At 51.3% G+C, this 17,781-nt stretch overlaps 1 protein-coding gene across 1 annotated transcript in view; it reads right to left on the reverse strand.

Moving 5' to 3' along the window:
• The window catches only part of PDXK (pyridoxal kinase), a 31,069-nt gene extending 13,288 nt beyond the window's left edge, over positions 1–17,781 (reverse strand). The window contains exons 1-3 of the mRNA XM_021717696.1: positions 17,743–17,781; positions 3,058–3,112; positions 69–173 (exon numbers count right to left, since the gene is read on the reverse strand). The gene's annotated coding sequence lies outside the window, so the exon portion shown is untranslated. The remainder of the gene's footprint in view (positions 1–68; positions 174–3,057; positions 3,113–17,742) is intronic.

Below are 17,781 nucleotides of genomic sequence, written 5' to 3' on the forward strand. Positions count from 1 at the left end.
CCTTCCTGAGCCCACCTGGCTGTAGTGGGGTCCACAGGCCCTGTGCCCAGCTCCCTTCAGACCCTCACCTGTGAGCACGTAGTCATATTTGTTCACATTGTTCAGCTTCAGGCCTTCATACAACTCGTGGAGTTCATCCGAATTCAGTACTTGGCCCTTCCAGTGGGCGTAGCCTAGGGGCACAGCAGAGGCTAAGGTGACCAGGAACATGGCGTTGAGACCACAGGTCTTCCCCTGACAGCCAATGTCAGCCCCAACAACTGCCTGCTCTCCCTGAGGATGCCAAGTAGAGGGCCCTTCCACATGGGTGACATGAGGTGCAATGAGACCACCCAGACATGGTGACCTGAAGGTCCCCAATATCTGTCTGTGTGGACACCTCAAGCCCTGTGAAAGCACACCTGTCACTGCACTGTTATTATTACTGATATCAATGTTCCCCACCCTTCCACTGCCAGTTCCTACAGGAATTAATTAATCCAGCAATAGGGTACTTGGCTCCTAACATACCTGCAGACACCTGTGTGCCCACATCCTATTTACAGATGGGACATGTAAATTTACAGATCAGACATGCACCTAGGTGCACACAGCTTTGTCACTTCTCCCTGTCTTTGGCAAAAGTATCTTGGGGCACCTTCCACCCCACATCACAGTCTCTTGTTTCCCAGCCTCTGCTGCATGATTTTCCAGCTATCTAGGCTGAGTTGCTCGGTCACTCTCACCTGGGTACCCTGGCAGGTAAGGGTCTGTCCTTTCCTAACCCAGCCACTACCACCTCCCCCCCAAGTTTATTAAATTACAAGGTAAGCAAGTCTTAGAGATCAGGTCCTGACCAAGAAATAAAAGTGAAAGAGAAACAAGCTTCAGCCCAGGTGTACAACCTGTCCTCGCCCTGAAAGGTAATAATGGTGAAGCATCCAATCCAGGCAGACAGACACACAGCTGCCCTCCTTCACCTTGCTCTGCACCTGCAGGGGCTCTCAGGCACTTGTGGCCTGGCCTATCCCTCCTGTGGCAGACTGGAGACCCCTTTCTGTCTAGGACCCCTCAGGACAGTCAGTCTACCACCCACTGAGAAGGTCCCATGGAGCACAGGAAGCATCAGTCACAACAAAACCCTGGCCCCTTCCCTCATCCTGGAATCCTGATGCAAGAGAAAGCCCAGTCTGTGCAGATGTAGAATGAATGCTGACCATGGCACAATATCATTCTCAGAAATAAACCTAATTTCATCATGTAATGTCCAAGATAGTTTAGGAAACAAGAGAAAGAGAAGGAGGAAGAGAGGGAGGGAGGGGAAGGAAAGAAAAAAGAGAAAGAAAGAAAGAAAGAAAGAAAGAAAGAAAGAAAGAAAGAAAGAAAGAAAGAAAGAAAGGAAGGAAGGAAGAAAGAAAGAAAGGAGAGACAGAAAGAAAAGAGAGACAGAAAGAGGAGAAAGAGCTGGAGAGAGAGAGGGAAGGAGGGAAGGAAGGAAGGAAGGGGGAGGAGGGAGGGAGGAAGGGAGGGAGGGAGGAAGAGAGGGAGGGAGGGCAGGCAAAAGGAAGGAAGGAAGGAAGGCAGGTGAGAACATGTGAGTTTCAGAGGCTCCTGGAGGTTCTCCAGCTACTTGGGGTATCTCCAAGTTCAGAGCTCCCGGCACGTTCAGCAAGCAAAGACGGGAAAGGACTGTAGTGAGAACTGGAGCCTGTCCATCGGAATCAGGCAAGAAATGCTTTCCTCTCCACTTATAATTTGGTATTGCTCCCGCTCCCAGGAAAAACCACACCTGAGAGAACTCCAAAAAGTCCTTCCTAAGGAGAGTGCCAAAGCCCCTTCCGCGTATCCTGTTGGCACTCTGCCAGGCTGTTTCTGGGACATTCTGTGCTCCTGAGGTTCTGCCTGGGTTCAGAGTAATTCCAGGCGAGGACACATGGGGGTGTTTCAAAGAGCTGGACAGCTTTGTTCTCCTGCCACCGGGCAGCACGGAGACTACAGAGAGTAGGGCTCCCAAGGCTGCAGGGCAGGGGATTGGGGGGAAAAGCACTCACCCCAGGCAATTTGAAGGGTGTCTGAGGTCAGCAACCCTCAGTACCCTGTGAGCCAGTGAAACCCTTAGCATCCCTGTGCACTGAGACAGACCCACACACAACCCCACCCCCACTGAGGCACTGTTGTCAACAGAGAAAATTCAAAACCACCTACACGTCCACCCGTGGGATGACCACATGCAGGCCCCTCCTCACACCCTAAGGTGTATCCCGGGTGGGAAAGGTGTGTGGACAGACATCTCCCTGCTGTCATCACACAGACAGCAGCAGTGATGAATGAGGGTGAACACTTGATGCAATTTCCCCAGTTAATTCTTGCAACCTTATAGAAGGTGCTAGGATCACCATCCTGTTTTATAAAGAAGGAAAACAATTTTTTTTTGAGTCAAGGTCTCACTCTATTGCCCAGGTTGGAGTGCAGTGACTTACTCATGTCTCACCGCAGCCTCAACCTCTTGGGCTCATGTGATTCTTCCACCTCAGCCTCCTGAGTAGCTGGGACTACAGACACATACCACCATGCCTGGCTAACTTTTTTATTATTTTGTAGAGACGAGGTCTTGCTATGTTGCCTAGGCTGCTCTTGACCTTCTGGGCTCAGGTGATCCTCCTTCTTCAGCCTCCTAAGTAGCTGGGATTACAGACATGCGCCACTACACCCTGCTATTTTTTTTGTAGAGATGGGATCTCGTTATATTGCCCAGGCTGGTCTCAAACTCCTGGACACAAGCAATCCTCCCACCTCAGCCTCCCAAAGTGCTGAGCCACCACACCCAGCCTGAAGATGAAAATTGAGAAGCAAAGAGGTCCCACTACCAGCTCCAAGTCACATGCTGAGACACAGCACAGCAGGGCACACACACAACCTCAGGCCCTGCGGTCTGATATGCCACCAGAGTTTTCAAGGAGCAACTCTGCCAGACTCCATTTCCCCCTCCACACGAAGGGTGGCACCCCAACGTTCCTAAAAAGTCATTTCTAATACCCACAGCAAACTCCACAGTGGCTACTGAGGCCAACATCTTACCTGTGTGGTTTGAAAACTGGACAGAGTTCACTGCATCAATCTCAAATCCCAAGACCTGCAAGAAAGAGAAGGAACGTGCGTAAAATACTCAGGTTCAGGGTCCCATTCACCCACAGCAGTACCCCAAAGGAGACTTGAGTGTCCCCTCAACAGAGGGGAGTGGCTGAGGCCAGTCAATGCGAGGCCCCTGGTACAGGCTGGAAGAGCCACACACAGGGAGCAGGAGGCTCCCCCCAAGTCAGCTCAACACTGGCATATTCAGTGGTACCCAGTGGTGGTGTTCCCTCATTCTTTTTTTTTGTTTTTGAGTGGGGGCTCACTCTGTTGCCCAGGCTGGAGTGCAGTGATGCACTCATGGCTGCCACAGCCTCAACCTGTTGGGCTAAGGTGATCCTTCTGTCTCAGTCTCCTGAGTAGCTGGGATGACAGGTGCATGCCACCACACTTGGCTAATTTTTAATTTATTGTAGAGACAGGTCTAGCCAAGTTGCCCAGGATGGTCCTGAACTCCTGGGCTCGGGCAATTCTCTTGCATCTGCCTCCCAGAGTGCTGGGATTATAGGCATGAGCCACCACACCTGGAACCCCTCATTCTTTATGTAGGAAACCCCTTGGGCAGACACCAGCCTGAAGGCCCAGGGAAAAAAGGTCACACTGCCAAGCATGCTGAAGTTCAGTGGAGAAGAGCTTCATGGGTCATTCTGGAAATCCTACCGAATGAAAGTCCTCAATGAAACAAATACAGCTTCTGGCTGTCTAGATACAAGGGCTGTGAGGCAGTTGCTGCACAAACATGAAAGATTCCAGCCCCTACCCCCATGAAGAAGCAAAGTCAAGGGCCCTAATGGGCAGTACAGCTGACTGCTCCTTCCCATCAGCCTGGCTTAGATGTGTGATAAAGACAGATGATGAATGTGTGACGGGCTAAGATGGACAGAAAATATGGGGGGCAGAAAAATGGAGAGTGAGTGTGTGAAGGATAGAGAAGAAAGAGAATGAATGTGTGAGGGACAGGGAGGGAGGGAGGTGGCGATCCGTGGCCCTCCCCGTGCCCTCTGGCCCAGCTCTTGCTAGCTTGGTTGCCATTCTTCCTTTCTCTTGGTTACCAAGTCCCCAAGCCTTTTTCCCCTTCTCCCCTTACAGCAACCATCTTCCGGGTCCCACCTGAACACTGAACAACAGGGTGTACTATCTCTGAGGTCACTGTGGGGTACTGCCCGTGGAGGAGGCATGTCAGTGAGTGGCCTCTGGGGCAGGTCACATTCTATTTCTACACTGGGTGGTGTTCACTTTGTGATAATTCATTCAGCACGGGCTTATGATTTGTATTCACCAAGCCTTTCTCGAAAGCCAGTATTGTCACTAAAATAATGAAACAAACATTAGCAGTCTTATTAAACTAAGAGGTTAAATTGGCACTATGCAAATGTGCTTGCCTGATTTTATTGCCCCTCTGCCCAGCAAACTTGCAGTCTTTCAAATCCTTTCAAATCCTCATCAACTCTGAAGGAACAGATTTTAAGCAGCAATGACACAAATCCTGAAAATCCTGCCAAAATATTCTGCTCCACTGCTTCTGGGTGTATAGATAATTAATCCTTTGGGGCTGGCAAATGCATCTGAGAATGAAGTCGCTATTTTTCTGCTTTTAAATGACAGAGCTAAGCTCCTGGGTTGGCATCTCTATTTCAAACAGTACCATCCAAATCAGTTCATGAAGTGGTATCCACGCTGGTTTGGCCGTTTCCAGAGCCCACCTAGCAAACTGCATATGCAAAACCAAGCTAGGCTCAGGAGAAAGGATGATGCTGGGGCTGGGGATCAAGGTCCAAAATGGGAGCCCTGGACCCCAGAGACAGGGCTTGCCCTTTGTTAAATCTGTCCTTCAGCTCAAGCCTGTACTCCTATGCCCAGCTCTGTAAAGTAGGGGCTGGGACGGGCGACAGCATCCCCCTGCACAGCAGTGGCTCCCTACCAGGCTCTGGCCGGAGAGAGGGAACATGAAACTGAAGCTGGGGAAGAGAAGGAACTGCTCCTGCCAGCTGGCACTGTTCCAGCAGCGCCAGTTTCTTCTTGCCTGGCACTGATGATCTTTCCTGCAGCAGCAGCCAAAGTCTCTCTGTGGCTTTTTCATCACTTATGGGATTCCTCGCCAAGGCCCCTGTGGGTCCCTGCACAAGTCTCGGGCATGTCTTTCTGCCAGCTCTAAGTTTTTGTTTTTTTGAGTCAGTCTCACTTTGTCACCCAGGCTGTAGTGCACTGGCAAGCTCACGGCGACCGCGGACTCGACCTGCTGGGCTCAGGCAATCCTTCCACCTCAACCTTCTAAGTAGTTTGGACTACAGGCATGCGCCACCATGCCCAGCTAGTTTTTTTATTTATTGTAGAGACGAGGTCTTGCCTTTCTGCCCAGACTGGTCTCAAACCCTTGGGCTCAGGCAATCCTCTCACCTCTGCCTCCCAAAGTACTGAGATTATAGGCATTAGCCACCACACCTGGCTCAGCTCTAAGCCTTTCCTCTGTTATCCCCCAGTGCCAATAGCTGAAAGCTGGTGTGGGCAGGGTCTCCCTCCCTGATGCCCTTGTGTTCCCTTTTTGCCTTTTCTGTCCTCCCAATCCTGGGCTTAGCAACTGTCTCTAACATAATTTTTCCGATTTCTCATTCTGGACTGGATCCTGCCTGATATACCTTATCTTCCCCAATCCCCAGGAGCCAGAGACAAATTGATTTTTGGTCCAAGGGTCAGCACAGTGCCCTGGACACATGAACACAGCAAGCAGCTGGGTTCTCCCCGACATCCACCTACTGACCAATGCACAAGGCAGGTCCAGATTCCTGGCCCTCAGCACCTTCTTGGGAATCACTTCACATGGGGACAGACAGGTGTCCAATGAACCCTACTGACCTGGGCTCAAGCAATCCTCCTTCCTTGGCCTCCCAAAGTGCTGGGACTACAGGCATGAGCCACCACACCCAGTGCTACAGTAAACCTCATACCTCCAGTGGCCTCACACTTCTGAGGGAGGCAGAACTCCAAGAATAGTCTGCAGTGGCCCCACTCACCGTTGTGAATCCCACTTTGCATGGGAGGTGAAACCTGTAACTGTAATGAGAGCACTCCCATGATGAGGTTACTATCCAGGTACATCTAATCTAATGCCATGAGCCCTTCAAAAGCAGCCATTTCCTCAGGCTGATAGGCAGAGGGGAAATCAGAGCGACCCAAAGGGAAAGTAGGATTTGATGACTTGTTGGCTTTGAGGATGCACCAGACCACGAGATGAGAATGAAGCTGTGGAGGTCAGGCTTATAATGAGGGGGACCCAAAGAACCCTGGGATTATCTTTGGAGGCCAGGCCCCTTGTAGTACAGGTTTTCCCAGTAGGTAAGTGCCCTGGGAACCCATCAGCATCAGTGTACCAGCTAGTTGTGAGAGGCTGCATTAGGCGTCAGTGAATTTTTTTTGGTAGCTTCTTTTAACACATTTGCCCATTTCATGATGGGCAAATGTACCTGCCCACACTGCGCTGAGTGTCCAACAGTTTTTGACCAGAAACGGCATGATTCCCATGCCCCACCCTCCCCATTCACCTAATCTCACCCAGCAATGTTTTTTTTTGGTTTGTTTCTTCAGATGAAAAAAGACCTCAAAGGGAAACTTTTGCTGATATGAAGGAGATGAAACAAAAAATGGCAGAAGCACAAAAAGGTATCAAAATTGATAAGCTCAAAACTGTTTTGAACAATGGAAAAAGCATCTTGATAGGTATACTGCATCAAATAGAGAGTACTTTGAAGGTGACTGAAATTTAAACATGTAAGAATACACGATTTTTAATAAATACATTCTGAGGTTTTGGGGTCCCTCCTCATATACTGCCATTTTTAAAACTGAGTCATAAAACTTAACGATTACGTAAATTATCTTGAAAGCAAATGCAACATGCAATCTAGCCTCGCCGCTTTCCCACTAGCTTTGGACACTTTACCGTCATCGATTTTCTATTGAGCTTCTTACGCCCACTGCAACCTTGTGGAGAAACACTACCGATGGGGTTGCCATACGTGTCTTTCCAGCTCAAGCTTATAGTCTATACTCAGGAATGGTGGAAATATTCACACCACGGACATTGGCAATACACACATAAATCAGCCCTCCCCTCACCTGCCCCCAACTCCAAAGCCACTTTCTAAACATTTGCCAGCACATAGTAAAATGATATAAACAAGACTCTTCAGTCTTATATCTGTCCCATATCTGCTGTGACAGCTTGCTTAGGCCTGCAGAATATCACTTCATTCCCATTCCTGTGATAATCTTAATGAGTCTCTGTACTATCATTCTGCCCCTGGCTCCCCTCAACATGTGCTCCCACCCTGACCTCCAGACGTTACCCCTCCAAACCCAGCCTTTGGGAGTCTGTTGCTGCCCCTGCACATGGGATGAAGCCCAGACTCCCAGCCACATGCCCCCATGCAGCCTTATTGCTCCCCATTCCCTGAATTCTATCTACGTTGGGGCTGCAGTGCCGTCGGCCAACCTCTGAACCCCCAAAAGCTCTGAGGCCTCTGTGTCTTGTCTGCTTCCCTCTCTCAACTTAGACTATGCTTCTTTCAGCCTCCATGACCCTGCTGAAGACCTTGCCTTCTTGGTCCCTGCTACGGCATTCTAGATGCCATGTGGGACTCTTGGGGGCTTGGGGCTTCCGGTCTTCCCATATGCCTCTGAAGTAATACCAGTCCTGACCAAAGCCTGAGGCCTCAGGCTGCACCTGTAAACCCATTCCAGAACAGTCTGGATGTCTTGGCCAGAAAAGTTGACAGGTCAAACTCCTGCTCCCACTCCACAGTGAGCCATGACCTCTAGTTGAGGACGTTCTGGCAGACTAAACAAGTAACAATACAAAACTAGTGCTGAGCACACAGGGAGCTCGGAGGTGGGAAGGATCACAAAGGGTCACAGCCAGGCAAAGTCAGAGGAATCAATGTAGTGGCAGTGACTTCTGAGCTGCTGAAGAAAGAGACATGCAAATGCAGGCGCCAGCCCCATCTCCAGCTGAGAGGGAAAAACCGGTGAGACTGCTGTACTCCAGGAGTCAAAACAATCCAGGCAGAGCCCAGATCAGCAAGATGGCTTGAAAGGCTCCAGGTTCCTCTGAAGCCCCACTATGGGGGCAACCACGCAATCAATGGTGCAGGTGCACCCGGGAAGGTTGCTTTCAGTGCTCATTAGTCATTAGGACTTCCGATAGAGCAGTTGCAGTAGGAACAAGGACACAGAGGCTCTCTTGCCCTCTCCCTGCAAGCTCATCCTCTGCCAGGCACAGCCCTCGGTCCACGTGCAGAGCCTCCCTCCTCCCAGGAGTGGCTGCTACTAGTGGGAGGCACTCCTCAGGGCCAGCGTGGCTGCAGCATCACCAAACTGCTTTGCTACAGGGAGGCAGGCACAGTGAGACACGATGTGAACGCAGCAGCTTGACTGATCCTGCTGCCTCTGGGGAAGCAGAGTGACTCAGAACAGCAGGAGTGGGGGAAGCTCTGGAATATTCTGGTGCAATTCCTCCACCCCAGCCATCCTACCCTGGCCCTCAGCATTCCAGGGGACAGAGAGATGCAGGCAGGGTGTAAGCATGGCCCCACCCTGAACAATCCTCTATGTGGTTTCTCCTGCAAGACCTTTGGCTACTTTCATGAGAAATCAGTCATAATCAGAAAAGATCAGAAACTTCCTACGGGACACAATGTTCACTATCTGGGGAATGGGTCACCTGAGAAACAATATGACCATGTAATGAATATACATGTGAATCTAAAATTTAAAAACAAAAAGAAAAAAGAATTAGAAAAGAGGAGATGGAAGAGCAACAAGTGACTGCTGTCACTCTGATCAACCTGGGGGCCCGAGTACCCCATGTCCCTTTTGCCATCTGTTTCCAGTTAGTCATACAATTCAGCTCAAACACATCCTTCATCCTCAGATCTCCAAAGGGAACTTAAACTGAAAACGGTCCTGTGTCCTCCAAAGCAGTCTCTCCCGATTCCTGACTCACCCTACATCCTTGGCCACCTTTGCCTGCGTGTGCCCCTGCCTTGGCCTCCAGACCCCCACTTCTGGGCTCACAGTGCCAAGCAGCCCAGGACCGTGCACTAGCTGGTCAGGATCTGCCAGGTCTGGACTCACTGCAAAATCCTATGGGAAAGTGAAGCTCACAGCTGGCTTAGAAGTACCCAAACTAGCAGGGTGTTGTGGCTTACACCTATAATCCCAGCACTTTGAGAGGCAGAGGTGAAAGGATTGCCTGAGCCCAGGTTCAAGAGCAGCCTGGGCAAATTGGTGAGACCTTGTCTACAATAAATAAAAAACTAGCTAGGCATAGTGGCACACACCTATAGTCCCAGTTACTCAGGAGGCTTGGGGAAAGGGTTAGTTGAACCTAGCAGGCTGATGCTGTGATAGTCATAAACATGCCACTGCACTCTAGCCTGGGCAATAGAGAGACTCTGACTCAAAAAAAAAAAAAAAAAATAGAGTCCGACTCAAAAAAAAAACCCCAAAACCCCACAAGAAGTGCCCACATAGCCAGATAGCTGGGGAATGAGTCCAGAGGTTGCCAGAGTGGCCTTCCTGGCCTCAGGCCCCGTCCACCCCAGTCTACAGCACGAGTGCCACTGTATTCTAGCTCCATACCAGGGCACAGGTGCCCTCTTTGTGTTCCGTGCAGTTGGAGTTCCACAAGCTGGCCCCTGCCTCCTTGGACCTTGCTCCCACATGTAGCAACTGGCCCTTGGGGTGGGCCAAACCTCTGTGTCTATCATTGTCTACAACTGTCACAGGTAAGGAGGCGGGACAGGAGGCTGAGAAGGGCTGACCACCTGCTGCAGGGATGGGGAGCTGCTGGAGGAGTGGCTCAGGATGAGGGTGGGCTCACAGGCTCGTCTTAGCAGAACCCTTAAAAGAAGCTCAGCGTGGAACCTGTGGAATAGACTGCAACAGGCGGCAGCCCTAGTGGGCAGGGAGGCACTGCCCCTCCTAGGCCAACCGCACAACTTCATTACTCAGCCCATCTCTCGACACTGCCTTCCGTCCTTTCTCCTTGAGAATTTCCTCTATTATTCCTTGGTGTCACTCCTCCAGAGCACCTTTTAAGGAGACATCCTTATGATTCTATTTCAAAAGCTCCAAGGGGGTGTGCACCAGGAGACGTCAAACCCAACCAGTCACAAAGCCCCTATGGCACTGAGGCTGCCCGCTCTGAAGACACATGTCCCTCCCTTTCCAGAGAACATTGTTACACCAAACCTCCTATGAGAGGCGCCAGTTACTTACAGGAAAGTCAGGGGTAAGTCAACACAGGGTCTTGCAGAGAGCAGAGCAATGCAGAGCAACACTCACACACACATGTGCATACATGCTCATCAATGTCACACGCATGCATGCCTAGACATGCACATGCACACCACGCATACCTATACAGATGCCTCACACACACTTTTGTGCACACCACGCATGTCTACACACACATCTCACAGAAATACTTGTGCACACCATGCACACATGTGGTCTAGGGCCAGAAGTAGGAAGTGAGAGATCAGAAATGGGACCAATAGTCTTTGGTCAAGCATGGTGACTCATGCCTGTAAGCCCAGCACTTTGGGAGGCTGAGGAGGGAAAACTGCTTGAGGCCAGGAGTTCAAAACCAGCCTGGGCATGAGAGCAAGACCCTGTCTCTACAAAAAACTATAAAATTAGTCAGGCATGGTGGCGAACTCCTATAGTCCCAACTACTCAGGAGGCTGAGGTGGAGAGATCATTTGAGCCCAAGAGTTCAAGGCTGTGGTGAGCCACGAGTTGAGCCATGATGGTGCCATCGCTCTCCAGCCTGGGCAACAGAGTAAGACCCCGACTCAAAAAATAAAAAATAAAAAAATTTCCAGGTGTGGTGGCTCATGCCTCTAATCCCAGCACTTCGGGAGGAGGATGTGAGAGAATTGCCTGAAGCCCAGGGGTTTGAGACAAACTGGGCAACTTGGTGATACCTCGTCTCTACAACAAATCAAAAAATTAGCCAGGCATGGTGGTTCATGCCTATGGTTCCAGCTACTTGGAAGGCTGAGGCAAAGGATCCCCTGAACCCAGCAGGTCAAGGCTGCAGTGGCCATGAGCATGCTATTACACTCCAGTCTGGGTGACAGAGTGAAATGACAACTCAAAAAATTAAAAAATGAAAACAAAAAAGAAATGGGACAAATAAGTTCTTGCTTTTCTCCATGACAGCCAAAGCGGAATAACAGAAACCTCAGTCCCAAACTAAGAAAGAGAGCTAGAAAAATAAGAAACTAACCAATTCTGTTCCTTGGAGAAATATGAAAGAAAAAGGAGGAAAAATGTCAAAAACAACTCCTGTTACCAGGATTGGGACACATTCTGGCTCAGACCCAGGAACTGGAAGAGGCCAGCAGGAAAGAGGAAGAATTCCAACTAGATGGGAGGGAAGCCAGCATTCCATGTGGCCCGAGAGTGTAAGAGAACATTTGAGGATGCTCAGAAGTGTTTCCAACCTGCCACATTGCTAGGGAAGTAAGCAGGAGCCACTAGGACAGGAGGGAGGCACACCTTTCGGTGCTGGTTCTTTGGTATGTATGGTTTGCACATACATGTCGCCTGGGAAATATTAAGGCAGAAGCGATATCTGTTGAAGGGCAGGGTGACATTCTCCCAGTATCTTCTGAATGCAGTTCTGGAAAAGGCCCTTTCTATCCTAGGAACTCTAAGAAAAAATGTAAAAATTTTCCAAAAGACCAGATGTTTTAACCACTTGCTCAAGAGAATCCTGCCACCAATGCCACATCTCTGAAGAAGTCCACCTAGCAACTCAGGGGATGTTTAAAGATTAGAGGTTCCTTACTGCAAGCAGTCTACTTGGGACCTCACTGTGAGTCACTACGAAAGTCAGGGGGTGACTGGCCCACATGCATAGTCATGCTGCTCATGAGCTGAGGTCCCCACAGCTTAGCGGCTTCTGTTCCTGTCTAGAGCAACAGGGGCTCAGTGATTGAGTGGGACCCTCAACCTCTGTCCCAGCTTCTCTTGCCAATGTCACTTGGTAGATGAGAGTCAGAGCAGGTGCTGAAACCCAGGCTTCCCTGCCATCGCCCAACCTCTTCCTTCAAGGTGTTCAGACCACAGTCCACTGGCAAACAGGCATGGCTTTGAGGCCCTGTACAGAAAAACACACCCTCCACCAGCCTCTCAGATGTCTGGGGTCTGCTTCTGCACCAACGGGTCAGAAGAGTCAAAGAATGAGGCTGCTTTCCACAGGCCTCAAAGTAAGTCATCCACCTTACAGCATCTTCTGGGGGCCAGGGGCAGGGGTCCTGTGGTCTTGCCTTCTGGTTTCCAGGGCATGGTATTTAAATGAGTTTGAGGCAAGTTTGGTGGCTCATGCCTGTAATTCCAGGACTTTGGGAGGTTGAGGTGGGAGGACTACTTGAGCCTAGGAGTTTGAGACTAGCATGGGCAACACAGAGAGGTCTCATATCTACCAAAAAAAAAAATTTAAAAATTAGCTGGGTGTGATATCACGTGCGTGTGGTTCCAGCTACTTGGGCGACTGAGGCGGAAGGATTGCCTGAGTCCAGGAGGTCGAGCCTGCGTTGAGCTGTAATCATACCTGAGCAACAGAGACTCCACCTCAAAAATAAATAAGTAAATAAATATTGAGTGTTAAGCTCAAGTCCCAAGTTAGAGCCTCAAAGCCCTAGAATTCAATAACTTAACATCCAATGTTCATTACCTCCTCCCTACTGCCGTGATCCCGGGAGGCTACACTGGCTGCTCCAAAGGCTGACAAGGGAAGGACAGGAGTATCAACCCAGCCAGCATGAAGCCTGCCACCTAGCCACCTAGCCACCTGGATGCAGTATCAGGCCTGGCCTGTCTGCCCCCGCAGGACTGCTGGTGGCCTTGGGAGTGCCTGTTGCCACCCTCAGGAGATGCTCTTCGTAGCCCAGCTTGGAGACTTATAACTGCTGCTTCCCTTACTTCCAAAAAGGACAGCTTGACGTCATCAACTTCTGGGGCTTTAATTAACCCTAAATGTACACCACTTTCCAATTTTTCTGAAGGCTCTTTCTAACTCATGGTGGATTGAATGGTAGACCCCTCCAAAGAATATGTGAAAGGATATAACATGGATTCAATATACCCAATGAGCAGTCATTTTAACATTGTCTAAGTCTCATGTTTTTCTAGCAGTTCACTTAACTTACCCTCTAATCACTAGCCAACGACAGAACCAGCTTCTCAGAGGTAGCTATTGATAGTTGCTTTACAACCCCCGCCCCAGCTTGTTACTAGTTAGCTTTTTGTATTCCAAGTATTTGCCTTCACCCACAAGACCCAAGGTCAACCTAATCAGCCCTTTGTGACCTCCATGACACAGACAAATCCACCACCATGGCAGCAATCATGTGACTAACCCACCCATCTTCCTGCTGTCCATCACCTGACATCAGTACCTGTGCTTACCTGCCCCTTCATAATGACATGGAACAGACCACTACCCAATCACCTTGATGACCTTCCATCATCAAAGAGAAGGATTAAGAGGACTCAGCCATGAGCAACCAGCCACCGCTGTCTTGCTAGGCTATGCCCAGACCCTATTTCCTGGCTTTGGCCCCCTCCCCTACCTTGGGGAGGTGAATCTCCTCTTTCTCTAATTTACTTTCTAAATAAGTTATATTTTCTGATCTATCCTCTGTGCAATTCTTTGCATCTTTCTCATGCACTGGATCACACAGACACCCACATCCTAGTGGGCACGACCTAACATTCTGGAGGCACCCCACTGGGAGTGTGACCTAACAATATGTTTTCCGGGAACCTGTGCATGTGACTACATTTGGAAAAGACTCTTTGCAGAGGCCATTGAGTTAAGGATTCCAAGAAGTCATCCCGGATTATCTGGGTGGACCATAAATCCCATGACAGGTGTCCTTAAAGGATAGGGGACACAGGAGGAAGGTCATATGAAGACAGACGCAGGGACTGGAGGGATGAGTCCACAGTCAAGGAATGCCTAGGGCACCAAAAGCTGGAAAAGGCAAAGAATGATTCTCTTTTGGAGGGAGCATGCTCTTGCTGACACCTTGATCTCAGACTTCTGGCCTCCAGACCTTGAGAGAATGAACTTCTGTTGTTTAAAGCCACCCGGTTTGTGGCTCTTTGTTATGGCAATCCTAGCAAACCAGCACCTCAGAGGTTTTCACCACAGTGGGAAGCCACAGGGCAGAGGCAGGGTTGCAAGTCTATCCTGGCTCTTCATCCCTGAATGGGAACTACAGAGATGCAAGACCTGCCAGGAGGGCTTTGCACAGACATGTATAGGGACTCAAAACAACCAACCTCCCAGGCCTGAAGAACCTGAGGCCTCCTTCTCCCAAGAGGAAACAGTCCCAGAAGTATCTGGTGAGGTAGACAGCAGGCAGGCCACCCTTCACTCCACCTACTCATTCCCTTTTCTTGTCCCCTGTCTAGAATCCTAGCCACCACAGTAGGGAATCCCCTACCCCCACATGCATCACGTGGCCTGTCTGTCCTTGGCATAGGTGTGTCCAGGACTCAGACAGCCCCAGCTCCTCTCCTCCACTCACCTCGAGCCTGCCTCCCTGTCCCCTGCACACTGAATCATGTACCTCCTGCCAGTGCTGGTCACTTTCATCTATGCCCCTCCGCCACTGAGATGTACCTTGGACTCAGGCCCAGAGACAAAATACAAACAGAGGGTCAACATTCTGCTCCCTTCTCTCTGGCACAACACTGTCCTCGGCCCAGGGCAGGTGGCTGCCCACAGGTTGCAGAGCAAGAAAGAATGGTATGCTCCAGGAACTGGCAGAAAGCACTGAGGATGCTGCTCTAAAGCCCAGATACGCAAGCCGTTCCATGGGGACAACTCTGTGCCTTGCTCACAGAGGAACAGCGGAGCTCCCAGCAAGAACATGCTGAGCCAGGAGTGAAAGACACAAGGAGCATTGGTACCATCGTGCCAACAGGGACTGTGCGGGGCTTGCAGGTAAGACTAGGGAAGGCTCAGACATCAGGGCCAGGTCCCTCAGCCAGAATTCTAAGACATCTACTTCAAGGCAGGACCCAGATTGAGTCAGTCCCCACAAGTGGCCTTTCCATCCCATTGCCACATGCCAAGCCCCCGACCCATTTTCCAGTCTCTTTGCAGGCAGCATTATGGCAAATCTGTGAGGCCCAGTCAAAGTCAAACATTCTCCCCCATTTCTAAGCTTTCTGTCCCCTTATTCAGCCATATGAACAACTTTTGGAGCCCCCAAGGTATAGGGAGTCCATCAAAGTTAATAATAATTCCTGCTTGGTCGGGCTCGGTGGCTCAGCCGGTAATCCCAGCACTTTGGGAGGCTGAGGTGGGTGGACTGCCTGAGTCCATGGGTTCAAGACCAGTCCGGGCAAATTGACAAGACCTCATTTCTACAATAAATAAAAAAAATTAGCCAGGCACTGTAACTCATGCCTGTAGTTCCGGCTACTTGGAAGGCTGAGGCAGAAGGATCACCGGAGCCCAGTGGGTGGATGCTGGGGTGGCCATGAGAGTGTTACTGCACTCTAGCCTGGACGATGGAGTGAGATTCCAACTCAAAAAAATATATAATGAAATAAAAAATAAATTCCTGATAAGAGCAGCTCTGGACTCTAGGGCATGCTTCCCCTTGGAATTGCTGCTGGGGGCGCAAGCACTGGCCCCAAGGTCACATCCAGGCTCTGCACCTCCCAGTTCCTCCTGTGCTCACTATGGCAGGTCCAAGATGGCTCACCCAGCGATCTCACTCCTCCCCGCCTCATTACTTTTCCCTATTCAGTGATGCTCAGATGTAAGGATGGGGAAGCAAAATGCCTGCATGGAACCCTGTGGTGCCCACAGATAAGGATGCTGGGTACTGGGGAAACCCCAAGTAAGAAAAGCAGCTCTGTCCTTAAAGAGGCACTGCCCGGTTGGGTCACTGTGAGCCCCCCACCTTGAGTAATGGGAAGTTCAGAGACAAGGGAAATTGCTGGAGGACTCAGGGTCAGCAATCTGTTCTGAGGAAGGGGACAGACTGCTCAATGAAGGGAAAAAGAAGGAGTGGCAGCAGGTGGACGGGAAGGGGCCCACACACTTCTGCTAAAGGCGGGCTGGGGAGGTTCCTGCAGTAGGGGCAGAGAGCCGAAGCTGTTCTCAGAACCCTGTTGGTTCCTCCCCAATTGCCCCTGCTTTAGGGACCCTGCACCTTTGTTCCCAAGCACAATTCCCCCTGTTCAAGCAATCTGCCTAACTGCAGTGACCTCCCTTTCCCCCCCACAAGCTATGGGCAGTCCGGAGCAGTGCTTAAGAGCAGAGGCTGTGGGGCAGGTGCACCCTGACTACCCAAGGCAAGGTCTGCCCTCTTCTGGCTGGAATGAGACTGTGTAAAGCACTGCACACTTCCCAGTAGGGACTCATAACTCAGCTCCCCCTTCAGTTTGTTGAACCCAGTTACTTTTCCCGCTCAGGTCAGCACTCAAATTCCAGAGGCATGGCTATGACACTTCCTATCTTCCTTCCAGGACAACTCGCACACCGCAGGCCAGGCATGACCGGCCTAGCCTTCTTTGCGTCCTGTTGGGGCCAGCACAGGGAGGGGACAAGCGTGAACAGCCCAGGAAGAGTCAACACCCCAATCCTCCCTCAGGACTCATAGAGAGCTAGACCCCTCTCTCAGGGACCATAAGGCAAGGAAGTGCCCAAAACCCGGGTTCTGCCTTGGCCCAGCGTGACACCCCACAGCACCCAGAACCCCTCCTGCCCCTCCAAGGGCCCCAGCTACAATCAAGCTGCGAACAATCCGTGAGCTCCTCACGGATCAGGCTGCAGGGGCAGCAGGAGGGCTATGGTAGTAAAGCGTTTTAAAAGGCGGCTTCCTAAAGCCAACCTGCAGCCCTGCACTGGTCTCTGGGGCATTTCTCCTTCAGGACAACCCTTGCAGGGAGGTCTTCTCCGCCAAAGGGTGCAAGGCAGTCCCAGCCCCACCCCTTTCCCTTTGACCCTTCCTGGATTGGTCAGCCCGAGTGAGGCCCTTTGAGTGGGCAACGTGGCTTCTCTGTCCGTGACCTTACTCAGCCTCCCCCAACTTCCTCTCAGCTTCCTGATGCACAGGGAATCCTGGGGCACAGCAGGTGAGCACGCAAACACCTGACACCTCCGAGGCTCTCAGCGCGCCAGCGGGGTTCACGTGACTCCTCAGGCCCTTCCGCATACTCCTGCCCTCCAGGGACTCCCTGGCTGACCCTGCCCTTGCCAGCGGGAAGGTTGCGCCACAGCCAGTGCACGGGACTTCGTTCTACCTGGGCACCCCACCCAGACGCGGGGACAAATCCCACCCGCATGGGCCCACCAGAGTGCTCACCCCTCCCCTTCCACCCCCACAAGCCAACCAGAGGAGGGAGGCTCATCGCGACGCCTGCCTCCCTCGGCACCCCACACCGACTGGGAGCTGAGGCTCGTCTCGGGCGGCCCGGCCAAGGTCGCGAGGTTTGGAGGCGGGCGGCCGGCAGGCTGGGGTCACCACGCCAGGGGCCCGCACGACAGGCGCGGGGACAGCCCGAGCCGATTACGTAAGCCCGGGCGGCGGCGCGTACCTGCAGCGGGAACGTGGCCGCCCGGTTCCCCACGTAGCC

This window comes from Carlito syrichta, unplaced genomic scaffold, assembly GCF_000164805.1.
Source record: "Carlito syrichta isolate Samal-C Ts95f unplaced genomic scaffold, Tarsius_syrichta-2.0.1 Scaffold309931, whole genome shotgun sequence".
Lineage (NCBI taxonomy): Eukaryota > Metazoa > Chordata > Mammalia > Primates > Tarsiidae > Carlito > Carlito syrichta.